The sequence below is a fragment of the Pseudorasbora parva genome, chromosome 8 (assembly GCF_024679245.1).
Source record: "Pseudorasbora parva isolate DD20220531a chromosome 8, ASM2467924v1, whole genome shotgun sequence".
NCBI classification, from domain to species: Eukaryota; Metazoa; Chordata; class Actinopteri; order Cypriniformes; family Gobionidae; genus Pseudorasbora; species Pseudorasbora parva.
In genome coordinates, this window is record NC_090179.1 from 39,952,590 (window position 1) to 39,960,380 (window position 7,791).

The 7,791-nt window shown below is 47.0% G+C and overlaps 1 long non-coding RNA gene across 1 annotated transcript; it reads left to right on the top strand.

Moving 5' to 3' along the window:
• The first annotated feature begins 1,939 nt into the window (after positions 1 to 1,939).
• Positions 1,940 to 2,616, top strand: LOC137085307 (uncharacterized). Its single transcript, XR_010906956.1, has 2 exons — positions 1,940 to 2,071; positions 2,164 to 2,616. It is a non-coding gene; the product is annotated as an uncharacterized lncRNA (long non-coding RNA).
• Positions 2,617 to 7,791: the final 5,175 nt, after the last annotated feature.

Sequence of the window (7,791 nt, forward strand, 5' to 3'; positions counted from 1 at the left end):
ACGTCATAGTATACACTGTCGTTTTTTGAGGTTTTTGTCCATTTGTACTTTTTGTGATAATTGAATAAATTCACTTTTACGTCATAGTATACACTGTCGTTTTTTGAGGTTTTTGTCCATTTTTACTTTTTGTGATAATTGAATAAATTCACTTTTACGTCATAGTATACACTGTCGTTTTTTGAGGTTTTTGTCCATTTTTACTTTTTGTGATAATTGAATAAATTCACTCTTACGTCATAGTATACACTGTCGTTTTTTGAGGTTTTTGTCCATTTTTACTTTTTGTGATAATTGAATAAATTCACTTTTACGTCATAGTATACACTGTCGTTTTGTGAGGTTTTTGTCCATTTTTACTTTTTGTGATAATTGAATAAATTCACTTTTACGTCATAGTATACACTGTCGTTTTTTGAGGTTTTTGTCCATTTTTACTTTTTGTGATAATTGAATAAATTCACTTTTACGTCATAGTATACACTGTCGTTTTTTGAGGTTTTTTGTCCATTTTGATTTTTTTTGATTTTTGAATAAATTCACTTTTACGTCATAGTATACACTGTCGTTTTTTGAGGTTTTTGTCCATTTTTACTTTTTGTGATAATTGAATAAATTCACTTTTACGTCATAGTATACACTGTCATTTTTTGAGGTTTTTGTCCATTTTGAATTTTTTTGATTTTTGAATAAATTCACTTTTACGTCATAGTATACACTGTCGTTTTGTGAGGTTTTTGTCCATTTTTACTTTTTGTGATAATTGAATAAATTCACTTTTACGTCATAGTATACACTGTCGTTTTTTGAGGTTTTTCTCTATTTGTACTTTTTGTGATAATTGAATAAATTCACTTTTACGTCATAGTATACACTGTCGTTTTTTGAGGTTTTTGTCCATTTGTACTTTTTGTGATAATTGAATAAATTCACTTTTACGTCATAGTATACCCTGTCGTTTTTTGAGGTTTTTTGTCCATTTTGAATTTTTATGATTTTTAAATAAATTCACTTTTACGTCATAGTATACACTATTGTTTTTTGAGGTTTTTGTCAATTTTTACTTTTTGTGATAATTGAATAAATTCACTTTTACGTCATAGTATACACTGTCGTATTTTGAGGTTTTTGTCCATTTTCACTTTTTGTGATAATTGAATAAATTCACTTTTACGTCAAAGTATACACTGTCGTATTTTGAGGTTTTGTCCATTTTTACTTTTTGTGATAATTGAATAAATTCACTTTTACGTCATAGTATACACTGTCGTTTTTTGAGGTTTTTGTCCATTTTTACTTTTTGTGATAATTGAATAAATTCACTTTTACGTCATAGTATACACTGTCGTTTTTTGAGGTTTTTGTCCATTTTTACTTTTTGTTATAACAGGGGAGCTCCAGTAACACACATACGTCTCCAAAGTGGATTACATATGCATGTTAAAGATAAAGATACTTACTAAATGTTTATTTAACATCTGACAGGAATTTTTGATAAGTATTGCAGATGAGCACATCACACCATAAAATAGACATCTGATACATCTGAATAGATCAGAATGGTGTGTGTGTGCGCTATAATGAAGAGTTCACTGTTGTCAACTCTGCTTACTTTACATGAACCTGAGCAATGTAAATAAGCAAATCTACACAAAGTAACTAAACATAAGTTATCAATTTAATTTGTCCATTAGTACTGTTGATAAACTGAGGAACATTAACACATCAGCAACTACATTTAAATGTAGTATTGAACATAAATCACATAGGTAACGGTAATCTTGTCTGATGTTACAGGGACAGAAGAGCTTGTGTGTGTGTGTTTGTGTGTGTGTGTTTATCTGGTGGAGAGCGGGTGATAAAGGAATGCTGTCATCAAAGGCTTTGATTCAGTATACTACAGAAATGAATAAAACATCTATTTAAAACTTAAGTTGTATTTTATTTCAAACAGTTATTTTAGCACTTTTCTGATTCTTGATGGCTCTGTATTTGCTGCAGAGCTTTTGTGGAGCAGGGCCTGCAAGACACGGGTGTCATGTGTGGGGAAAACCTGAAACAAAAATATAAAGTAATATCATTTAGTTACTTCTAATACAGAAATCAAATGACATTGTGCTGTTTAAATGAGTGCTTTTGTATTATGTTTGTGCATTTTTGTAGGATCTGAGATGTCAGCAGACGGGTGTGAGCACTGAGGATCCTGGACCCTTCATCACTTCACCTTAGTGCATCATCTGGGCCAGATATTGCTGTGGTCTCTTCATCCTCAGTAAACCCAGAGCCAGTGAGACTTCTAGAAAACGACCAAAAGCGTCTAACAGTGCACTTATTACAGGGACGATCCCCCTGGAGCTAAGAGCCTTGCTCAAGCACACACTGGTGGTGACGGTTACGGAGATCAAACCAGAAAGCCCACTACACCGCAAAAGTCCAAACGCTATGAGGGACATGATGGATGGCTAGGACAGATGAAGGTGTTCACGCTGGTCAACTGCTTCATGAATATAAAGCTGCAGAACTGGCACACCTGTGTTGAGACGGGCAGCAGATGTGGCGTTCACCTTCTGTATGTGTGATCGTTAGAACAATACATTTGAATAAAGCTTTGTTTCATGTGTTGACTTTTATTCATTTCTTGTGATGTTTACTTTTATTAATTCTTTTACTCATTCATTCATGTTTCCTTAGTTGTCAGTAAAAAAATTATTCACATCATATTCACATTGGCTGCATTTGTCTAATGTGTATTCATGGCATGCATCGCTATGTCATATGACAAGTTGCCTTTTGTATGTTTTACTAAAACGATATAAATATAAAAAGGTAATATAATTAAGTATTGGTCAGCATTTGTCATTATTATTGTAAGTGTTTGTGGGTGTGCTAGCAGTGCAGTTCATTCTGGGGGAAATCGTCTCAGGTTACGTATGTAACCATGGTTCCCTGAGAGGGAACGAGATGCTGCGTCGAAACGCTAGGGGACGCCTCTGCGTGCCACGTCATGAAGCACTTGTGTAATCAGTCCAATAGCGGGACGATACGTCACGGGCGGGTGACGTCATCGACCAGGAAGCTATAAAGCATGCCCGGACCAAACAGTCACTAGCTTCTGAAAAAGTCGAACAAGTCGATCACAGGCATGCCGGGAGTGTGGCATCTCGACGCAGCGTCTCGTTCCCTCTCAGGGAACCATGGTTACATACGTAACCTGAGACGTTCCCTATCTCGAGGGAACTTCGAGCTGCGTCGAAACGCTAGGGGACCTCAATACCCACGCCGCCAGAGTCCCAAATGTCTGTTTGTGTGATTTAACCCAGAAACACCCGGGACCCCGGAGTAGAGGCTACGTCAAGATTGTAAAACCTCACAAATGTATGTGGAGAGGACCACCCAGCCGCATCACAAACCTCTGACAGCGAAACTCCCGAAATAAGAGCCATAGAGGCAGCCATACTCCTAGTGGAGTGGGCGCGGACCCTCATAGGTGAAGGATGTCCGACCGACTCATAAGCGAGCGAAATAGCCTCGACTATCCACTTGCTAAGCGTCTGCTTTGAAGCCGGTTTTCCCTTATTGGAGGACCCAAAACATACAAACAACTGTTCTGACTTTCGCCACAGGGCAGCTCTGTGGACATATGCATCTAGGGCCCTGACCGGACATAGCAGATTTAGCTTCTCTTGGTCTTGACTAGTGAACGGAGGCGGACAGAAAGCCTGCAGCATTACTGGTCCCGGCACGTTGGTCGGGACCTTGGGAACATATCCTTCCCTCGGGAAGAGAAATGCTTTCACCATTCCTGGTGCAAATTCAAGGCAAGAAGGTGCTACTGATAGAGCCTGTAGGTCTCCTACTCTTTTCAGTGATGAAATTGCTAGGAGAAACACTGTTTTTAGTGTGAGGAACTTTTCTGACACTTCCTCTAACGGCTCGAAGGGAGCCGACATAAGGCCTTCCAGCACTATGGCCAGGTCCCAAGTCGGCACCCTGGAGTGTGCCGCAGGTCTAAGCCTCAAGGTACCACGGAGGAAACGCGTGACCCACGGGTGTCTCCCTAATGATGCGTTATCTAATGGATTATGATACGCAGATATCGCCGACACATACACTTTCAGAGTCGACGGGGATAACCCTGCGGAGAATTTTTCTTGCAAGAACTCGAGAACTGAACCGACCGGGCAGTTAACAGGGTCCAAAGTCTGGTGCGTACACCAGGCGACAAAAACTCTCCATTTGAGTGCGTAAAGTCTCCTTGTGGATGGTGCTCTGGAGTGCAACATGGTCTCTATCACCTCAGTCGATAGACCCGTGTTTATGAACTGGGCCCCCTCAGGGGCCAAGCCCACAGTTTCCACAGTTCCGGGCGCGGGTGCAGTACTGACCCCCCGGCCTGTGAAAGAAGATCCCTCCTGACTGGGATTTCCCAGGGAGGACCCTCTAGGAGAGACATGATGTCTGAGAGCCATACTCGGCCCGGCCAGAACGGGGCTACCAATAAGAGCTGAAGCCCGTCCCGGCGGACTCTCTCCAGCACTCCTGGGAGCAACGCCAGAGGGGGAAAGGCGTACAGACGCAGCCTCGGCCACGTCTGTACCATTGCGTCCAGCCCCAGTGGGGCTGGATGTGTGAGGGAAAAGAATGCTGGACAATGTGTCGTCTCTCGAGACGCAAACAGATCCACCTGGGCTCGCCCAAAGCGGATCCACAGCTCCTCCACCACCTCGGGGTGGAGCCTCCATTCCCCCGGCACCACTCCCTGCCTCGACAGGGAGTCTGCCGCTACATTCAGGACCCCCGGGATGTACATCGCCCTGAGCGAGAGTATCTTGCCCTGGGCCCATATCAGAATGTGATGTGTGAGCTTCCACAACCGACGCGATCTCAATCCCCCCTGGTGATTTATATACGAGACCACCGAAGTGTTGTCTGATCGAACTAACACATGGCGGCCCCGTAGGTCTGGGAGGAAGTGTTTGAGTGCTTGAAACACAGCCATCAGCTCCAGCTGGTTTATGTGCCAGGAGAGCTGATGGCCCCTCCACAGACCTTGGGCCGATCGGCCACTCATGACCGCTCCCCAGCCAGTTAGGGAGGCATCCGTCGTTAGCATTACGCGACGACAAGGAGCCCCCAGAACTGGACCTTGGGAAAGGAACCAAGGATCTTTCCACTTCACCAAGGCACGTAGGCAGCGCCGCGTGACCTTGATTAGGCGAAAAGGGTTTCCCCTCGGGGAGAACCCCTTGGTCCTGAGCCACCACTGCAAGGGTCTCATGTACAGCAGGCCAAAAGGTATCACGTTGGACGCTGCTGCCATCAAACCCAACACTCTTTGAAAGTGTTTGACAGTGAGTGACTGGCCTAGCTTTATCTGGTTGACGGTATTCAGGATCGTTTTTACCCTGGGCGGAGATAGCCGAGCCGACATCGTTCTCGTGTCCCAAACTACCCCCAGAAAAGTAATGCTCTGCTGTGGCGCCAACATACTTTTCTTTTCGTTCAACCTTAGCCCCAACACCTTCATGTGGGCGAGAACAGCATCTCGATGCTGAACCGCCAGTTGTTTCGACTGTGCTAACACTAGCCAATCGTCGATGTAATTTAGCACGCGGATGCCCTGGAGTCGCAGCGGAGCCAGAGCTGCATCCACGCACTTCGTGAAAGTGCGGGGCGATAAAGCTAGACCGAATGGCAGCACTCGATATTGGTACTCTTTTCCCCCAAAAGCGAACCTGAGGAACTGTCTGTGCTGCGGAAGGATGGAGATGTGGAAGTACGCATCTTTTAAATCTATCGTGACACACCAGTCCTCGGACCTGATGTGACACACGATCTGTTTTATCGTGAGCATTTTGAATTTTAATCTTTTTACTGCTCTGTTTAGATGACGCAGATCTAAGATAGGCCTTAACCCCCCATCCTTCTTCGGAACTATGAAGTACCGGCTGTAAAACCCCGACTCTCTGCAGTGGGGAGGGACCCGTTCTATAGCCTCTTTTCGCAGAAGAGTCTGTACCTCTTGTTCCATTACCAGAGCCTGCTCGGGGCTTACTACCGTGGCAGTAACCCCGTTGAACACGGGCGGGTGTAACCCGAATTGAATTCTGTACCCTTTTTCTATTGTACGCAGGACCCATTCTGAGACATTCGGCAGAAGTTTCCACGCTGCCAGAAAATCTACTAAGGGAACCAGCCTCTCGAGGCTGGTCTCTGGATTTTCCTGTGTGGTCAGCCCGGTGTCCTGTAACGGATAACCGGCAGGTAGCAACCGAACTGACCGCCCAGGGGCCCTCCCGAGAGGGCGCGAACATCCCCAAGCCGCTACGTTTCCGGGCGGACATGGAGATATGCGTTCCCCCGGGGACCGCCGCGCCCTGAAGCACCAATGGTGGCAGGGTTGGCAGACCGGCCCCCCGATGGCACCGGGAAAGAGCGGGCGCCTCGGCGAGCCGCACTTTCCCGGAGGGGACTGCCATCGGAAGCCCTGCGCTCTTGGCGTCAGGACTTCTTAGCCGAGGCCTTCCTAGCGATAAGGACGGTCCTCAGATCCGTCCTACCGCGGGAAGGTCCCGGCTGAGCGCGTCGCCCGGACCCCCGTTCTCTCTGCGGGGGGGCCCGAGCGGCCACGCTCTGTTTCTGTTGCGCTCGATGCGCTGCGGAGGAGGACGTACTCGGCTGGGGCTGCCCCCGCCCGGCAGCCCCTGGGGGATATGATTTGCGGGGGAGAAATTTTGAGAACGCCGCCGCCTGCTTCCTGGCCTCCTGGTAACGGTCGACGACTGTTGTTACAGCGTCACCAAAGAGGCCAGTAGGCGAGACGGGCGAATCCATCAGAAACTTCTTATCCCTTTCTTTTATATCTGATAGATTTAACCATAAATGTCTCTCCGTGGCCACCGATGGATCTGGCCGTCTCCCTGGTGGCACGAAGAGACAAATCTGCCGCCCGTCTAATTTCGGCGATCGTTTCTCTCCCCACTTCCTCAGTTTCTTCATTTATATCCCCCAATAAATCTGCCTGATATGCTTGCAGGACGGCCACCGTATGTAAACAGGCGGCCGCCTGCCCGGCTGCCGAGTACGCCCTGCCCACCAGCGCTGATGTTGTTCTTACGGGCTTGGTGGGCAGCTGCGGGGCTTGCAGCGACGATGCTGACTCGGGGGAGAGATAGCTCGCGAGCGTCTCTTCCACCCGCGGCATCGCCGCATAACCATGAGCCTTCAACCCGTTTATATTTGAATATTGAGATGTGGACGGGTTAAAGACTCTGGCAGATGCTGGTTTAGCCCAGGACCTCGACAACTCGGTGTGGAGGTCCGGGAAAAATGGCAAGCCCCGCCTAGGAGGTTGAGTATATGAGGGCAGAAATCTTTCATCTAGCCTGCTTGTGTGTTTTTGTGACTCATAACACTCGGCCGGCCAGTCTAAACTTAATCTGGCAACGGCGCGAGTGACAACCTCCATTAGCTCCTCCTGTGCGTGTGTGTGTAATGGTGGAAGTAGTTCGTCAGTTTCATTTACGCTTACAACATCCAGTTCCTCGGAACTGGAGTGCTGCAGCTGATCTTGTGCCTCAGCGCGAGCGGAAGAAACCGCAGAGCGTGCTTCCAACTCGCGAGCTGAGGCTAGAGATCCAGCGGGTAAGGGCAGAGATAGGGGATCACCCGTCTCTAACCCCGCCACCAGATCTAACTGCGATCCCCAAGACGCGAGCCTTCGCTGTGCCTCGGCAGCAGCGGGACCCGAGCCCTGAGGACCGCGAGCCAAAGCACTCTCCTCGAAGAGTG